Raw genomic sequence first — 17,777 nt, 5'->3', positions numbered from 1 at the left:
ATAGAGAGAACCACCCTAGATAAGGGGCCAGAAGACCTGGGTTCCAGCCCAACATGGCCACCTACTGCCGGGTGACACTTTGGATCCCTCAAACTCTATTTTCCTCATTTGGAAAAGGAGAGTTGTAATTCTTGTTTGTAGAGTTCAAGGGTGACTGTGAGGATCAAGTGAGATGGCGTAGTGGGCATCCGTCCCCCTTGGTGGATCACCTACTGTGTCTAGGGCCATGAGTGAGCATGGGGAGTACGGAGGGAAGTGTGGTGAAGTGGCTTTGATAGGAGACAAGCCCGAGGTTGAATCCCAACCAAGCGATTGCCAGCTACGTCACCTTGAACACGTTCTTCAATCTCCCTCAGCTTCAGGACCCGATCTGTAAAATATGAACATGAGTAATGAAACTAGTACCCATCCTTCACTGGGTTGCTGTGCAGAGTAAGTGGAACAACCCATAGAAAGCATCTAGCCACAGTATCTAGCACACTGTAGGCACCCAAAGTGGCAGCTATTCATTTACTCAGATATTTGAGTGGCGGCTCTGTGCCAGCACCTTGAAAAAGACAGTCCCAGCCCAGCTTTCTATTTGCTCATGCAGACTAATACTGGACAGATAATTACATTAAAAATGAATGTAATCATACGTGCTATGAAGGAGAAGTACAGAGTGATAATAGGGTGTGTACTGAGGAAGAAGGGGCTGAGCTGGCTGAGGAGGCCTGTGAAAGCTTAGCTGAATAGTGATGCTTAAGCTGGGCTTGGACGAGTTTAGTTTCGTGAGAAGTGGGGGGAGGGAGGAGAGGATGTTTCCAGCAGAGACAGCAGCTTGAGCAAAGGGAGACCAGCCTTAGGGCGAAGGCTGGAAGGAAGGAAGGCTCTCCTCTCCTGTGAGGAAAGGCAAAAAGGCCAGAGAGGCTGGAGAATAAGGGGTGGGGAGGGAGATAACCTGGAGAAGTGGGTGGAACCGTGGTAGCTCAGTTAAGGGTTTGGAACTGTGAGAGTAACGGGAGGCTGTGGAAGATCTGTGTGAGTGAGAACACCTTGGCTTTTTCAGAGGCTAATTAGGCTGCTGTGTAAGGGATGCTTTGGGGGAGTGAGTGGGTGAGGGGAGACCAGCCACAGGAGGGGACGTGAGGGGAGACCAGCCACAGGAGGGGAGGGGCGGGGAGACCAGCCACAGGAGGGGACGTGAGGGGAGACCAGCCACAGGAGGGGAGGTGAGGGGAGGCCAGCCACAGGAGGGGAGGTGAGGGGAGACCAGCCACAGGAGGGGAGGTGAGGGGAGACCAGCCACAGGAGGGGAGGTGAGGGGAGGCCAGCCACAGGAGGGGAGGGGCGGGGAGGCCAGCCACAGGAGGGGAGGTGAGGGGAGACCAGCCACAGGAGGGGAGGCGAGGGGAGGCCAGCCACAGGAGGGGAGGCGAGGGGAGACCAGCCATAGGAGGGGAGGTGAGGGGAGGCCAGCTATAGGAGGGGAGACGAGTAATAGGAGGCTGGTGCAGAGGCCCAGGGGAGAGGGGATGTGGCCTGAATCGGGGGTTGGTTGTGAGAGAGGAGAGAGGGTACTACCAGCAATGATACCAGTTGTCTGGTGACAACAGCAAGATAAAAAGTGGCCCTTCACCGACAGGGAGCATTGGAGAGAGGGAAAGTTTGTTCCGTTTTGGGTGTGGTGGCTTTGGAGTGCCTGTGAGACATTGAAAAGGAAACACTAGGAAGACAGTAACATGTGTGGGTCTAGACGCAGTGGAGAGAGACCTTGGGGGTCGTTAGTTTGTACATGGTCTTTGATGCCAGGACATTGTGGTTTCAGGGAAGCTAAAGGGGAAAAAATATTTTAAAGTGTGTGTTTGTGTTCGGGATGGGGGTCAGGGTCTCTAACATCAGATGTTGCTGGGAAGCCACTTAAGATGAAGATGGAGAATTGACCATTGGCTTAAGTGACCCAGGAGCCCCTGGGTCCTGGGTGAGAGCAGTTTGGGGGGCTTGGTGGGGTGTGAGCCAGGCCGGAGTGGGCTGAGCGTTGGATTGAAGAGAGGCCGGTGGAGATAGTCACTCCGCTGTGTGAGGGGGAGGATGAGTCAGGAGGTTTGGCTGTGAGAGGAAGCAGAGCTCGAACTTCAGAGAAATACTAGAGCAAGAATTTGGGGGATTGCTTGCACCTCAGGAGAGATTCGTGATTGTGTGAGTGCTGATGGAAGGAGCCAGCTGAAAGGGGGAGGCTGACGGATAAGCAGCCTCTTCCCGTCAGAAAACCCCTGAGGAGGCAGGAGGCTGGGACAGGTGGAGAGCTTGGCCTGGTGCAGAGGCCACCTCTGCGGGGGCCCCGGGGGGGGGCTGAAGAAGGGCAGAGCGGGGGCCCCCTGCACAGGGGGCCGGATATGCAGTCCTGGTGGCAGGAAGTGGAGGTATCTCTGGTCTGAAAACTTCTATTTTCTGTGCAATAGGAAGCGAGGTTTCCCGGGGAGACGGGGAGTGTGGTCAAGGTCTGTGCAGAAGAGAAAGGTGTGAAACAGATGTTGAAAACAAGAGAGTGAGCTGAAAGGGAAACTGGCCCAGAACTCTGTTACCTGGTGAAGTCTCTGGAAAAAGAATCCAGCAAATGTGATTTTAGATCTCTAGCACCTTGTGAGGCACCTCGCTGAGGGCCCCGTACCTGTTTTTTGAATAAAAAGTCCTTCTCAAGAATGAGGGGCTCAAGATCTTTATTTTCTTTCTAATCAGACAAATACTTTGTGCTGCTCTGTCCCTTTGGTCTTTCCCCACGCCTCGCCATGTTGATATTGTCTAGGATTTTAGTTCTATGATAATTGTAAATTTAGTTCTATGATATTCTTTTTTATTGTCCTTAGCCCTTTAGACAATTGTTTGATGATTTTCATTTTCCATCTCTCTTATCACATCTTCTTAGATTGAATTATTTGAACACTTCTTCCATGATTGTTTTCTAAGTAAAAGTTTTTGTGGCAAAAGAAGAAAAAAGTCCTTCTCAGCATTCTCCCTCTTTCGCAGGCACCTGGCTGCCCACTGGGACACCTCACCCAGGGGCTAGTTCACATTGGTGGCAGTAAGGAGCACTGTTCAGGCTCCATTCTTCCAGCCCCGGATAGCTAGACCCTCCCCCTCCTTACACTGACTACCCCCCCTCCCCCCCAAGTCAGCCATCATTAGCCAGCTTTGCCTTCTCTAGCTGTGACCGGTAGAATTTCAGGACTCCGAATCGGTTGAGATGAAGTGTTAGGCCCAGGGAAGCACACTCCGTGGGAGAGAGCCTGTCCTGCTTTCTGCAGAAACTGTAAGGCTGCTGTTCAGTCTTCCCATGAGTACTTACTGCGTGCCTATCATATGCCCTGTTCTAAGTACTGCTACCTCAGGAAACAGAAGAAACGTCTTGCCCTCATGGAGCGTATATTCTGGCAGGAAGATAGTAAAGAAGCAAGCACATACCAAGCTACATGGTAATAAGCGCTTTGGAGAAAAATGCAGCAGGTGATGACGGGGCTGCCGGGGATGGCTATTCCATGTGGGTCGGTGAAGCCCTCACTTGTGAGGTGACACCTGAGCAGGTACCGGAAGTGAGGAAGAAGCTATTCAGGTGTCAGGCAGAAGAGCATTCCAGGCAGGGGGGCAGCACGCAGAAAGCTCTTCTACTAGTCAAGAAGAAGCGAGGCTGGTGTCACTGGAGTGTGTGAACAGAGGAAAGCGCTGGGAAATGGGGACAGAGGATGGAGGCCAGATCACAGGACTCTGAGGACACTGGCTTTTACCCTGAGTGAGATGGGGCCCTTGGAGCAGAGGAGTGACATACCTGACTTCTGTTTTTAAACGGATCACTCTGACTGCTGGGTTGTGAATAGACTGTAAAGGGACAGGGGCAGAGGAGGAGACCAGCTAGGAGATGAGGGCTTTATCCAGTGGGGAGATGACGGTGGCTTAGACTGGGATGGTTATGCTGACAGTAGAGAGAAGTAGGTAGATATGCGTGGAGGAAGAGCCAATAGGATTTGGTGTTGTGGGATGGAGAGTGAGAGGGGCCAAGGATGACTCCAGAATTCTTGGTCCAAGCACCAGGGTGATTGGCGGTACTGGTTTACTGAGGTGGGGGAAGGCGGTAGGAGGAGCAGGCTGGGTGGGGCTGGATGTCTTACGTTTGAGATGCTCAGTGAACAAACATGGAGCCACGGACTAGGCAGTCGGGACGACTCGAGTTCAGGATGGGGGTCCAGGCTGCAGATAGGAACCAGGGCATTGTCAGCCTTAGATGGCATCCAAGGCAGGAGCCGAGATGGGCTCACCAAGAGCACAAGTGTAGATGGAAGAGAGAAGAGGTCCAGCACCAGCCTAGGTGCCCGAGAGGTGGGGCAGTGAGGGGCGGCCAGCAAGGAGAAGGTGGCCCGGAAGCTGGCACGGTGGTCTAGCTCAGCACGTCTCACACTGTAACGGGCTACAGAATCGAACCTGAGAACTTATTAAAAAAGCAGACTTCTAGCTACCACTGAGAGATCCTGATTCTGAAACATATTAATTAGGCCGCGCTAAACTATTGTAACAAATAGTACCCCAAAGCAGAGGTCTGTTTCTCTGGGGTATGGTGTCCAAGCCAGCATTTTTATCATGTTCCGGGGCACATTCTTAGCAGAGTGTCCAGGGACACAAGCACTCCGGAAACTGTTGCTGTGCTTTGTGCCTAGACATGCTCCCCACTGGACTGAGAACATCTTGGGAACAGGAACTTGGCGTCCTGTCCCACTGCACCCCTTCCCACAATAGAATGAGGTTCAGACCTCTGCATGCAGCAGGCGCTGAATAAATGCTGGCCAGGAGTGAAGAATGGACAAGCATGAGTATTAAGCACTTATTTTTGTGCCACTGTGTGCTGGTAATTTATGTAGATTAATACGTTTAATATTAACTGAGCCTTAGAGGCAGGTGCTATTATTGTCCTATTTTCCAGATGAAGAAAGGTGACACAGGTAAGTGAATGACAGAAAAGACTGAACCCCAGTGGTGTGGTTCCAGAGCTGGTCTCTAACCAGCAGGCTATACTGCCTCTCAGCAAGACCTCCCTTTTGGTACCAGTTGGGTTGTGGTGCCTTTTCTTCTGGCCATGACACAGAGTAAAGAGTACTGGATTTGTAGTCAGAAAGCCTAGATTCAAGTTCCTGCTCCATCACATGTTAGCTGTGTAATTTGGGACATAGGTACTTCACAACTTGGGGCCTCAAGTACTTCATCAGCAATATGACCATGGTATTCGTATGGGGTTAGTGTGAGGACTGGGCGTGATGTTGTATGTGAAAGTACAAATCGCAAAGCACTGGTACGTATATTATTAACTTGAAAAAACCAAACTGTAGAACCCCTACAATTACCCAAAAGAGCTGCCAGAGGGGTGTAGATTGTAGGCAACCCAACAGGCCTTGCTTAACCAGACAGGTTCTCTGTACAATCCTTTATTTATTGATTTGGTTTTTCGTGAGATTTGGTTTGATAAGTTTCACTGTTCTTAAAAAAACTGTGAAACTTCTGGCTAGCTGATCCCTTAAGTCCTTCCACAGCTGACTGGCTCAGTTGTTGGGGGAAGCCACTCCTCAGCTTCTGTCTGCTTCTCTTGGGTCCCCTTCCTGGGCTCCCCACCTGCTTTCCCTCTTCTGTCGTCCTCATCAAGCCCATCAGTCCCAGTAGCCCGACGTCAGCCGTTGAACTGAGGGGACTCTAGGCTGCCTGCCCATGTGTGGGCTGGCCGTCTGGGGTGTGCCTGGGGTAACGGACCTCGGGAAGCTTCTCCCCCCGGGGCTGGGGTGAGAGGGCCGCCTTCGGTCCCGTGTGCTTCCTCCCCAGGCCTGGGCCAGAGCTGGCCTCGCCGCTGGTCAGGAGGGGATTGCCCATCTGCCTTTCCCGGGACATCGACTCATGCCCCAGCCACAGAGTCTCCCAGAGCTCTGGGGGCCGTTGGCAGTTGACAGTACGTCACACATCTGTGGTCAGCTTTGGAGATACGAACCTAACGCCATGGGAGGTGTGTGTGAGCCGTGTGGGAAGATGAGGCGCAGCTCCAATGATGTTGGCCTTTGGTAGCGAAAAGTCACCGAAAGGTCAAGCCAAGGTTTCGGGATCCTCCTTAGCACGTCTGTTCTGAAGCCTGTCTAGGGTGGTCTCCGGTCTCTTCCCTTTCCTTAGAGCACCCTTAGGCCATGGAGGGTGGGGCCTGACTTAGTCCTTGCTTAAAAATGCTTCTGAGTGCCAAGCTAAATCTGAACTGTTGTCTGTTGTCTGTGTATCCCAGCTCCCATGTCACTCCGCTTGCAGGGTCGCTGGAATCTCCATCACTTTCTGAGAGCCTGTCTGTGGGAGGAAAAGGCCCATCAGGAAGGGAGACGGGAGGGATAACGGACTCTGAGATGGTAGCCCCGTGCCTCAATGAAGCGGTGAGGGAGCCTTTCAAATGAGGGGGGTGGGAGCTGTGGCAAGAAAGCTGACCCAGCCTCAGGGGAGCCCTGTGGGGGGAGCCGCCTGGAGGAGTGGTCTGGGCCTCGGGAGAACCAAAAGGTACTTGTCCTCCCGGGGAGTTTTGAGAAGGAAGTGTCAAATGCCACGTAAAGGGCCAGAGGGCAACAGTTTAGGAGAGACTAATTGTCAAATCTGATTATGTGGTTACAGTTTAGATCATCAAATGACTATAACTGTGCTTTTCCAAACTACCTTCATGGGGCCTCACCTCCTACCCCAACACCCGGATGATCTGGGCCTCCAGCTTGTTCAAGGGCAGAGTACAGGTGAACTTGGGAGATGTTTCATTCAGAAACTGGGGATGATGATAATAATAATGTGTACGTCGTAGGGTTGCTGTCAGGATGAAAATGAGACAGTGCATATAAACTCGCTGGCTCTGAGCCTGGACGTCGCCTCAGTAAGTGTAATCGCGACCCATATCCAGTTCCAGCCCTTAGGTTCCATTCACATCTTTTCATATCACCCCCTTGCCGTCCGTCTGCCTCATTCTGATTTGTCCTAGGTTGTCTTCATGGCTCTCCCTCCAACAGCCCTTTTCCACTGAGGCCTTACATTCATCCCACATTTCCCTTCTTCTGTACCAAATGTTGATGGAGTGCTCTGTGCCGGGCCTCGGCTGGCTCTGAAGGTCTGAAGACTAATGAGGACAGCCCCACGCTCGGGCAGCTTGCTGAGCTGAACCCGGACAGCAGTGGGGACTGTCATGGGCATGGAGCTGAGGCGGAGGGTCACAGCTTTGACTTGAGTCACAGCTTCTTATAGAGGAAGCTCTTGCATGGGAAGATCAGCAGTCTTTATTATTTCCCTCTTGCTCTAACTTCTGAGAGCAAATCTCGGAGGTCTTCTGCGGCATCACCTGGAGCCAGGCGGACTCTGGATGGTTCTAAGCAGGAGAGAGAGTTCCCTTCAAGGCTTCCCTGAGTGAGACTGACGTTACAGCAGCAGCGGCCACAGAGTCAGGAGGGCCTCAGGAATGCCCTTCAGCCCCTGACCCTCCCTTCTCTCCACCAGCAGTGCTTTGCTGCACTCCCGGGAAAATGAGGAACCAGAGGTCTCCTGACAACTTGGCAAGAAATCACACTTCTCTTCAAAGGAATTAAAACCATACCCACATCATTCTCTATTCCGTGTCCAAGAAAACCCTCTTCTGCAAAAGTGTAAGGAAAAGAAAAGACTCCCTCCTTCTGCCTCTGAGACACCAAAGCCAGCCATCGTGTGGATGGGACAGTTGGGTTTGGGGGGCTGTTGTCACATCTGGCTGTGGTGGGATCACCTGCTCCCTGCATGGTCTCCCCGTCACGTTAGACCTGATGGAAAATGACCTCGTTACACCTGCATTTCTCCAAGGCCCTTCCTCTTTGTCTAACCTGCATGGTTAAAGGTTGATGAAAATAAAAGCAGCCTGTCCTGGAGGTCACACAGTGGTTGTGTTGTTGTGTTAGGCTGTGGGAACAGCAGAGAGGAAGAGAAGGATGAGTGGGAGCAGAGGCCAGCAGTTGTCTTGAGGGGTTTCACCTTCAGGAACTTTCTGGGCCACTGCAGACAGAGGCTTTGGCAACAACTTCGGGTGCATCTCCGTTCTCTGTGCCAGTGGAGGCAACGTGCTAGATAAAGGGCTTTTCTTTTTCTTCTTCCTCTTTTGCTGCCTCCTCCTCCTCTTCTTCTTCTTCTTTTTTTTTTTTTTGTTGTTGTTGTTTTGTTTTTCATTTTTCTGGTAGTAACCATTCTTCCTGGAAGAGCAGCATCTCAGAATTCAAGGACCAGATGTGACTTTGAGAAAGGGAACTGCCTGTCCTTCAACAGGTGGGCATCTGGCCATACAAGCCAAGGCTGTTCTCTATTAGATCATTGCCCAGGGCACAGGTTCGGGCATCTCCCTGAGTCACCGCATCTTGGGATTTCACATTTTAACTTTTCCTCATCACTAACCACCATCTCCCCTCCTTTAATTTAAGCCCAGGACCTGTCACTGGGTCTCGGGTGGGTTTGGGGAATAACATATTTGCACCTGTCCCCTGTTGCCAAATGTGAGCCTCGGGGAGTCGGCTTCTTAAGGTCCTGGCGAGGCCTGAGCAGAACTGAGAAATGGGCTCTTTGCCTTCTGGCAGCCCACCCTATAACTGGCAGCTTCATGGGCTGGTGTGTTGTTACCCATCTGTTGCCCTTGGCTCAAGGACCCCCTGGGGCACCTGGCCAGCTTTTGTGCCCCCATCTTATCACCCGGGCCCTGGAAGTCTCACCTCCCAAAGGAAGCAATCTCTCTTGACTGTCAGTACCCTTTCTTACAAAGGGGCCTCAGGAAGGGCTGCAGGCCTCTCCCACAGTCCTCAGACTCCCCCATCCAGGCACCAAAGTACATTTAACAACACCCCCTGGACCCTAAGAACTGCTGTCAAATCCAGTCATTAGCAGTAGGGATCTCAGACCTAGTAGTGGGTGGAAGGTCACACAGGCTGAATGGGAGTTACTTTGGGGGAAGCAGCACTGATTAAATCCCAAATAGGGAGAAACACGGGGCTGTGCTGTAGCAGTGGGTGTGATGGGGAAGGACCAGACAGCAGACCCCAGTACTAGCTTCCAGGAGTTCATGCGCTGCTGGCTCTCTGGGATGTCTTATCTCTCCAGACCTTACGTTCCTGACATAGATCTAAACCTGTTATGTCAAATGTCATCACTAAAATGACAACCAAATTACTTGCAAAGTAAAAAAAAAAAAAAAAATTAGCGCCTTGGGCAGTGTTAAAACAATTATTGATACCGCAAGAAAATGTGGCCATTCCTCAGAATCATATAATTTATTCTGGAAAAGATGTTAGATGTCGGCTGGTCTGAGTCACCCCCATTCCTCTAAGACTGTCCCTAAGGCACCCCAGCCTGGATATGTCTCCTCCCAGCATCCTGCACTTTCTTCTCTCCTTCATCCTCTCCCATTGGTGCCATCATTTACTCAGCCCTCCAACCTGGATATGTCTCCTCCCGGCATCCTGCACTTTCTTCTCTCCTTCGTCCTCTCCCATTGGTGCCATCATTTACTCAGCCCTCCAAACTGGATATGTCTCCTCCCGGCATCCTGCACTTTCTTCTCTCCTTCGTCCTCTCCCATTGGTGCCATCATTTACTCAGCCCTCCAACCTGGATATGTCTCCTCCCGGCATCCTGCACTTTCTTCTCTCCTTCGTCCTCTCCCATTGGTGCCATCATTTACTCAGCCCTCCAACCTGGATATGTCTCCTCCCGGCATCCTGCACTTTCTTCTCTCCTTCGTCCTCTCCCATTGGTGCCATCATTTACTCAGCCCTCCAACCTGGATATGTCTCCTCCCGGCATCCTGCACTTTCTTCTCTCCTTCATCCTCTCCCATTGGTGCCATCATTTACTCAGCCCTCCAAACTGGATATGTCTCCTCCTGGCATCCTGCACTTTCTTCTCTCCTTCATCCTCTCCCATTGGTGCCATCATTTACTCAGCCCTCCAAACTGGAACCTGGGAGTCATTCTCCATGTCCTCTCACTCGGCCCTTCCATCAAACCCATTTCTGAATCTATGCATTTTCTCTCAAGAATGCCTCACGAACATAGCTTCTCTTTGCCCCTGCCTTAGATCGGGCCGTCGTCATTCCTCCTTTGGTCTGTTTTAGTAGCTTCTTCCCCTCAACTCCCCGCCTGGGCCTGTCCTTTATGTCTGTCATCCCTAAAGAGATGAAAACCATGGAGTGAAAACTGGACTTCCTGACCAGCATACACTCAGGGCTCTTCACAATGTGCTCTTCCCCTCCTTCCACACACACATCTCACAGAGACCCTTCTAGGTGTTCCCAGCTGGGAATTTAGTTGCACAGGGGATGGCAAAACCGGGAAACCAAACAGGACACTCGGAGTGAGGCAACTCCAAGATGACTCATAGCGGGAAGCTGCCCACCCTCTCTGGAGCGGAAGGGACGAAGAGAGGAGATGGTGTTTCCAGAGCTTGGGAGCCAGGGACCTGCCTGGTGGAGCTAGTCCACAGACAGAGGGGCCGTTGGTGGGGATTAAAGCCGTGGAGGAGCCCGGTCACTGTTGAGATGCTGCCTAACACTGAGGGATGAAGGAGAAATGGTCTACTCCTCCCTTCCTCCTACCCTGCAGCCTCCTGCCAGTGTCTCTCATTGGCTGAATGGAGCCAGAAGCCAGGGGACCCTGGAAACACAGTTTTGGGGGGCCAACCCCCTTGATGATGCAGACCAGGGCAGAGGCAGGGCAGAGGATGGATCTGAGAGCAAACAGGCGGATGACTGGCGTGTTCCCCTAATTCCACTTCAGCTACAGTTGATCATTAACTGTTCCTGAACTTTCTGATACCCTCTGGGAAATTGTTTTATCTTCTTCATTTAGAAAATGCTTCCTCCTTCTTCAAGACCAGTGGAGGTGTTTTCTTCTCTCTGGAATCAGCACAGACACCTCAGAAAGCATTAGCTACCCCTCATCTGGGCTCCAGCAGCTTGTTTAAATCTCTCTTGGGGGGACTAGCCAGGAGGGTATTGCCATATATCATTCCTGGGTCTGATTTCCTCTGCTCTGCTTGGAGACCCTCAAGGGCAGATGTGTTGTCACAGGTCTCCGCATTGTCAGGACCCAACCCAGGACAAGTACATGCTGAGTGTGTGCAGGGATGTACAAACAAGGGATCTGTGGGAGTGTCTTCCCACGGGGTCACAGCTGGTGGGCAGAGCAGGAGCTGAGCCCAGGTCTCTGGCCCTGTACCCTTTTCACTCTGGGATTTGATCTTGAACTTTCAAGAATCAGAACTTGAAAACCCTGAAGACAGTTCCTGGGCTTATGTACTATGAGGTAAAATATAATACATAAAAGCATTCCTGAGTTTTCCAAACCTTCATTAATCTATACAAGATGCTGGGAGACTGTGGAAGTAGTGTGGACAGACAGACAAGGACCTTCCTTCTTTTTGTGTTAAACCCGAGACTGAATTCTGCTAGACGTGTGTCCTTTTTATTGTAAGGAAAAGCCAAACTCATGCTGCTTCAGAATGTTAGATTATGTATTATGTGTTCCCCAAAAATGAGTCAGAAGAAATATCTAAGTAAAGGGGAACAGTGGGGTCAGGTTGAGGGCCTAGCTATACCAGATATTAAAGTACATGACAAAGCTTCTCAAAAAAAGGAAGAAAGGAGGAAAGGAAGGAAGGAAGGAGGAAAGGAAGGAAGGAGGGAAGGGAGGAAGAGAGGGAGGGAGGGAATATTTTAAATCGTGACATCCTAGCCTTTCTTTGGAATTTCTAGAAAATTCTCAGGGAAAAGATGCATCAACTTACGAAGCTTAAAAATGGCATTTAAAAGAAACTCAATAAGAGTTCTTAGGTAGCAGATGGGATATGATTTTCTCTTGTCTTTCTTGGTTTGAGTTAATAACTCTTCAGCAAGAGGACCATTATGATTCCATCAATGGCAGGAATAGACACTGTTTACTGCAGTAGGGAGATATACACGCTCTAATAGTAATTTTGATGATTTTTTTTTCTTATTTATAAGAACCGAAATCTTTTGCTGTTCCTGTTACATAAGCTATTAAACCCAGAGGGGAAAGATTTTAATAAAATGGAGCTCTTATTTCCACTAAATAGCAGCCTGGGAATGACAGAGTACCAGCTGGAAATGTTGAATTGGTTAGAGAAATATATTTGTTAGACAAAGAAACGTCAGCCTTTATAGTTCTATTATTGGGGCTCTCTAATGTCAGCCAGCACAGTGCATTGATTCCATTTTTGGAGCTGAGTCACAGGCCTGAAGGAGCTTCAGAGGATGGAGACAGACCCTGCCCTGGGAGACTTCACTGCTCGGTTTCTGTGTAAGAACATCGCCCTGAAACATCTCAAGTCCATATTGTAGAGCAAAGCCCAAGTGCTTACTTTTTTGTATCTAGTGAGATAAAAACTCGATTGCATAAAAAACAAATATTGGACAAGACAACACTGGAGAGTGAACAAGGTCAGCGGATGACTTAGGCCTGCTGACCAGGGCCGGGTAAGACACACAGTGGTAGGGAGAGTGTGGCTGGGGTGTCCTGTCCTCCACTGGCCATCCAGCAGGAGCAAGGAGACTATCTGTGAGGGTCACATGCTGGGCCTGCCAGTACAAAGACTGACAAGGAGCAGGCCACCGGGCAGCCTGATAGACCAATGGTCCCAAAAGTGGGCTTCAGGGGCCCCGGGGTGCTGGAGCAGCTCTTACTGGGACATGGGCTTCCTACAGCTAATGGGCTCTTGCATCATTCAGGTATGTTCAGGCACAGAATTGACAACTTTGACTTGGAATTTTTCCCCAAGGAGAGCAGACTGTTAAGCATTTACCACCACACCGCTGCCTGGGGCTCCCTGAGACCCTTTCAGGGGATCTGCATGGGCAAAACTATCGGCATAAGAATACTAAGATGTCATTTTCCATCTTTACTCTCCTTTAATGAGTATACAGTGGTGTTTTCCAGAAGCTACATGACATGTGATAATGCAACAGACTGAATGCAGTGTAGACAAGAGAATCCAGCTATCTTCTCTTAAGCCCAAACAGAGATGTGCAAAAATGTAAAAAAAAATAAAAAGCCACTCTTCTCACTAATCTTTTTTCTTTTGGAAAATGATTATTTTTCATAAAAATATTATTTATGTTAACATATAATTGGCTCATTATTATCTTAAAGTGAATTAATAAACAAATGTTTTCTTTAATTCCTCAATTTTACTCTCAAATATGGTAAATATTAATAAATATAACCGACATAAGCAAAAACTCTTTGGGAGTCCTCAAATTTGTTTTTTTAACATTTTTATAGGAGTATAATTGCTTTACAATGTTGTGTTAGTTTCTGCTGTATAACAAAGTGAATCAGCCATATGCATATGTATATACCCATATCCCCTCCCTCTTGCGTCTCCCTCCCACCCTTCTTATCCCACCCCTCTAAGTGGTCGCAAAGCACCGAGCTGATCTCCCTGTGCTATGCAGCTGCTTCCCACTAGCTATCTGTTTTACATTTGGTAGTGTATATACGTCAGTGTTACTCTCTCACTTCGTCCCAGCTTACCCTTCCCCATCCCTGTGTCGTCAAGTCCATTGTCTACGTCTGCATCTTTTTTCCTGTCCTGCCCCTAGGTTCTCCAGAACCGTTTTTTTTTGTTTGTTTATTTTTAGATTCCATATATATGTGTTAGCATACGGTATTTGTTTTTCTCTTTCTGACTTACTTCACTCTGTATGACAGATTCTAGGTCCATCCACCTCACTACAGATAACTCAATTTCGTTTCTTTTTATGGCTGAGTAAGATTCCGTTGTATGTATGTGCCACATTTTCTTTATCCATTCATCCGTCGATGGACACTTAGGTTGCTTCCACGTCATGGCTATTGTAAATAGTGCTGCAATGAACATTGGGGTGCATGTGTCTTTTTGAATTATGGTATTCTCAGAGTATATGCCCAGTAGTGGGATTTCTGGGTCATATGGTCGTTCTGTTTTTAGATTTTTAAGGAACCTCCATACTATTCTCCATAGTGGCTGTATCAATTTACATTCCCACCAACAGTGCAAGAGGGTTCCCTTTTCTCCACACCCTCTCCAGCATTTCTTGTTTGTAGATTTTTTGATGATGGCCATTCTGACTGGTGTGAGGTGATACCTCATTGTAGTTTCAATTTGCATTTCTCTAATGATTAGTGATGTTGAGCATCCTTTCCTGTGTTTGTTGGCAATTTGTATATCTTCTTTGGAGAAATGTCTATTTAGATCTTCTGCCCATTTCTGGATTGGGTTGTTTGTTGTTTTGATATGGAGCTGCCTGAGCTGCTTGTAAATTTTGGAGATTAATCCTTTGTCAGTTGCTTCATTTGCCAATATTTTCTCCCATTCTGAGGGTTGTCTTTTCATCTTGTTTATGGTTTCCTTTGCTGTGCAAAAGTTTTTAAGTTTCATTAGCTCCCATTTGTTTATTTTTGTTTTTATTTCCATTTCTCTAGGAGGTGGGTCAAAAGGGATCTTGCTGTGATTTATGTCATAGATGTTCTGCCTATGTTTTCCTCTAAGAGTTTTGTAGTGTCTGACCGTACATTTAGGTCTTTAATCCATTTTGAGTTTATTTTTGTGTATGGTGTTAGGGAGTGTTCTAATTTCATTGTTTTATGTGTAGCTGTCCAGTTTCCCCAGCACCACTTATTGAAGAGGCTGTCTTTTCTCCATTGTATATCCTTGTCTCCTTTGTCACAGATTAGTTGACCATAGGTGCATGGGTTTATCTCTGGGCTTTCTATCCTGTTCCATTGATCTATATTTCTGTTTTTGTGCCAGTACCATACTGTCTTGATTACTGTAGCTTTGTAGTATAGTTTGAAGTCAGGAAGCCTGATTCCTCCAGCTCAGTTTTTCTTTCTCAAGATTGCTTTGGCTATTCGGGGTCTTTTGTGTTTCCATACAAATTGTGGAATTTTTTTTTCTAGTTCTGTGGAAAATGCCATTGGTAGTTTGAGAGGGATTGCACTGAATCTGTAGATTGCTTTGGGTAGTATAGTCATTTTCACAATGTTGATTCTTCCAATCCAAGAGCATGGTATATCTCTCCCTCTCTTTGTATCATCTTTAATTTCTTTCATCAGTGTCTTATAGTTTTCTGCATGCAGGCGTTTTGTCTCCTTAGGTAAGTTTATTCCTAGGTATTTTATTCTTTTTGTTGCAGTGGTAAATGGGAGTGTTTCTTTAATTTTTCTTTCAGATTTTTTCATCATTAGTGTATAGGAATGCAACAGATTTCTGTGCATTAATTTCGTATCCTGCTACCTGACCAAATTCATTGATTAGCTCTAGTAGTTTTCTGGTAGCATCTTTAGGATTCTCTATGTAGTGTATCATGTCATCTGCAAACAGTGACAGCTTTATTTCTTCTTTTCCAGTTTGGATTCCTTTTATTTCTTTTTCTTCTCTGATTGCTGTGGCTAAAACTTCCAAAACTATGTTGAATAATTGTGGTGAGAGTGGGCAACCTTGTCTTGTTCCTGATCTTAGAGCAAATGGTTTCAGTTTTCCACCATTGAGAATGATGTTGGCTGTGGGTTTGTCATATAGGGCCTTTATTATGTTGACGTAAGTTCCCTCTGTGCCTACTTTCTGCAGAGTTTTTATCATAAGTGGGTGTTGAATTTTGTCAAAAGCTTTTTCTGCATCTATTGAGATTATCATATGGTTTTTATCCTTCAGTTTGCTAATATGGTGTATCACATTGATTGATTTGCGTATATTGAAGAATCCTTGCATTCCTGGGATAAACCCCACTTGATCATGGTGTTTGATCCTTTTGATGTGCTGTTGGATTCTGTTTGCTAGTATTTTGTTGAGGATTTTTGTATCTATGTTCATCAGTGATACTGGCCTGTAGTTTTCTTTTTTTGTGACATCTTTGTCTGGTTTTGGTATCAGGGTGATGGTGGCCTTGTAGAATGATTTTGGGAGGGTTCCTCCCTCTGCTATATTTTGGAAGAGTTTGAGAAGGATAGGTGTTAGCTCTTCTCTAAGTGTTTGATAGAATTGCCTGTGAAGCCATCTGGTCCTGGACTTCTGTTTGTTGGAAGATTTTTAATCACAGTTTCAACTTCAGTGCTTGTGATTGGTCTGTTTATATTTTCTCTTTCTTCCTGGGTCAGCCTCGGAAGGTTGTGCATTTCTAAGAATTTGTCCATTTCTTCCAGGTTGCCCATTTTATTGGCATACAGTTGCTTGTAGTAATCTCTCATGATCCTTTGAATTTCTGCAGTGTCAGTTGTTACGTCTCCTTTTTCATTTCTACTTCTGTTGGTTTGAGTCTTCTCCCTTTTTTTCTTGATGAGTCTGGCTAATGGTTTATCAATTTTGTTTATCTTCTCAAAGAACCAGCTTTTAGTTTTATTGGTCCTTGCTATTGTTTCCTTCATTTCTTTTTCATTTATTTCTGATCTGATCTTTATGATTTCTTTCCTTCTGCTAACTTTGGGGTTTTTTTGTTCTTCTTTCTTTAATTGCTTTAGGTGTAAGGTTAGGTTGTTTACTTGAGATTTTTCTTGTTTCTTGAGGTAGGATTGTATTGCTATAAACTTCCCTCTTAGAACTGCTTTTGCTGCCTTCCATAGGTTTTGTGCCGTTCTGTATTCATTGTCATTTGTTTCTAGGTATTTTTTGATTTCCTCTTTGATTTCTTCAGTGATCTCTCGGTTATTTAGTAGTGTATTGTTTAGCCTCCATGTATTTGTATTTTTTACAGTTTTTTTTCCTGTAATTGATACCTAGTCTCATAGCATTGTGGTTGGAAATGATACTTGATACGATTTCAATTTTTAAAAATTTACCAAGGTTTGATTTGTGACCCAAGATATGGTCTATCCTGGAGAATGTTCCATGAGCACTTGAGAAGAAAGTGTATTCTGTTGTTTTTGGATGGAATGCCTATAAATATCAATTAAGTCCACCTTGTTTTTTTTTTTTTTAAAGATAATCTCCAGTCCCAGGTTTTTTTTTTGTTTTTTTTTTTTTTTTTAAACATTAGCTTTTTTTTTTTTTAACTTTGGGTTTATTTATTTATTTATGGCTGTGTTGGGTCTTCGTTTCCGTGCGAGGGCTTTCTCTAGTTGTGGCAAGCGGGGGCCACTCTTCATCGCGGTGCGTGGGCCTTTCATCATCGGGGCCTCTCTTGTTGTGGAGCACAGGCTCCAGACGCGCAGGCTCAGTAATTGTGGCTCACGGGCCTCGTTGCTCTGCGGCACGTGGGATCTTCCCAGACCAGGGCTCGAACCCGTGTCCCCTGCATTGGCAGGCAGATTCTCAACCACTGCGCCACCAGGGAAGCCCAAGTCCACTTTGTTTAATGTGTCATTTAAAGCTTGTGTTTCCTTATTTATTTTCATTTTGGATGATCTGTCCATTGGTGAAAGTGGGGTGTTAAAGTCCCCTACTATGATTGTGTTACTGTCAATTTCCCTTTTACGGCTGTTAGCATTTGCCTTACGTATGGAGGTGCTCCTATGTTGGGTGTATAAATATTTACAATTGTTATATCTTCTACTTGGATTGATCCCTTGATCGTTATGTATTGTCCTTCTTTGTCTCTTGTAATAGTATTTATTTTAAAGTCTATTTTGTCTGATATGAGAAATGCTACTCCAGCTTTCTTTTGATTTTCCTTTTGCGTGGAATATCTTTTTCTATCCCCTCACTTTCAGTCTGTATGTGTCCCTAGGTCTGAAGTGGGTCTCTTGTAGACAGCA

The 17,777-nt window shown here is 47.1% G+C and overlaps 1 protein-coding gene across 7 annotated transcripts in view; it reads left to right on the top strand.

Moving 5' to 3' along the window:
- Window positions 1–17,777, top strand: part of TRAF5 (TNF receptor associated factor 5) — a 47,004-nt gene that overhangs the window by 6,983 nt on the left and 22,244 nt on the right. The window contains exons 1-2 of one of the 7 annotated variants that reach the window (XM_068541483.1): window positions 6,288–6,422; window positions 7,519–7,664. The exons of 3 other annotated variants lie outside the window; for them this stretch is intronic. The gene's annotated coding sequence lies outside the window, so the exon portion shown is untranslated. Of the gene's footprint in view, window positions 1–6,287; window positions 6,423–6,884; window positions 6,905–7,518; window positions 7,665–17,777 lie in introns of those variants that run through there. 3 more of the 7 variants (XM_068541484.1, XM_068541482.1, XM_068541480.1) reach the window with 3 other exon arrangements.

The sequence above is a fragment of the Eschrichtius robustus genome, chromosome 3 (genome assembly GCF_028021215.1).
Source record: "Eschrichtius robustus isolate mEscRob2 chromosome 3, mEscRob2.pri, whole genome shotgun sequence".
Classification (NCBI taxonomy): domain Eukaryota; kingdom Metazoa; phylum Chordata; class Mammalia; order Artiodactyla; family Eschrichtiidae; genus Eschrichtius; species Eschrichtius robustus.
Note: the sequence above shows the minus strand (reverse complement) of the source record. Positions and strands in the feature narration are given on the sequence as shown.